We start from the raw sequence: 674 nt of genomic DNA, 5'->3' as shown, positions 1-674 counted from the left end.
CTACCAGCGACATTATCATCCCCGAGGATGCTTCTGCCACACGAGTTCCGCAATGAATTCAACAGGACACCATAAGCGAGCGGACTCCCCGAGATACGGGAGCGATACCGACCCGACCTACCGACCGAACTTTCTTATAAAAGAAACCATTTCCATCTACGCCTGGCTACCCAAACCTTATCACGAAACGCACATCCATCTGTGTCTATCCATCTACCGATCTACCGAACTCACTTCTAAGAAAACAGGACATTTTATCGCAGAAATTAAATAATTGCGAAGGACCAGCAACGATATCAACCCCGGCAATGGTCCAGTCGCCAGGGTTACGCAGCGGCTGAAACAGAGCGCCATAAGAGAGGGGACTCCGCGCCGCACAACAGGATAATGACACGACCCTCGACGCACCACAAAGCCGTGGAACCTCGCGTGAAACATGAAGACTCGATTACTCTGAAGCGAAGGCGGATTTAGGCCGATTAGCGAATTAAGGGAGGAGATATAACTTCTGCGTGGAGCTTTTGTTAAGTTTATTCATTAATCTAGTATAATTTAGTGCAATCTTAGAAGGCATGCTTTTATGTTCACTGTTGTAACATTATTAAAATCTGACAAAATAAAACGCATACAACACATAAAACCACACAGATACAGCCGCGCATATAGAGAACGGC

General features: G+C 46.4%; 1 protein-coding gene across 1 annotated transcript in view; it reads right to left on the bottom strand.

Annotated features, from left to right (window-relative positions):
* LOC119588687 (serine/arginine repetitive matrix protein 2-like) overlaps positions 1–674 on the bottom strand; it is a gene marked incomplete in the record, with an annotated part of 176340 nt that overhangs the window by 133362 nt on the left and 42304 nt on the right.

Source organism: Penaeus monodon, chromosome 24 (genome assembly GCF_015228065.2).
Source record: "Penaeus monodon isolate SGIC_2016 chromosome 24, NSTDA_Pmon_1, whole genome shotgun sequence".
Taxonomy (NCBI): domain Eukaryota; kingdom Metazoa; phylum Arthropoda; class Malacostraca; order Decapoda; family Penaeidae; genus Penaeus; species Penaeus monodon.
This window is presented reverse-complemented; position numbering and strand designations above follow the sequence as displayed.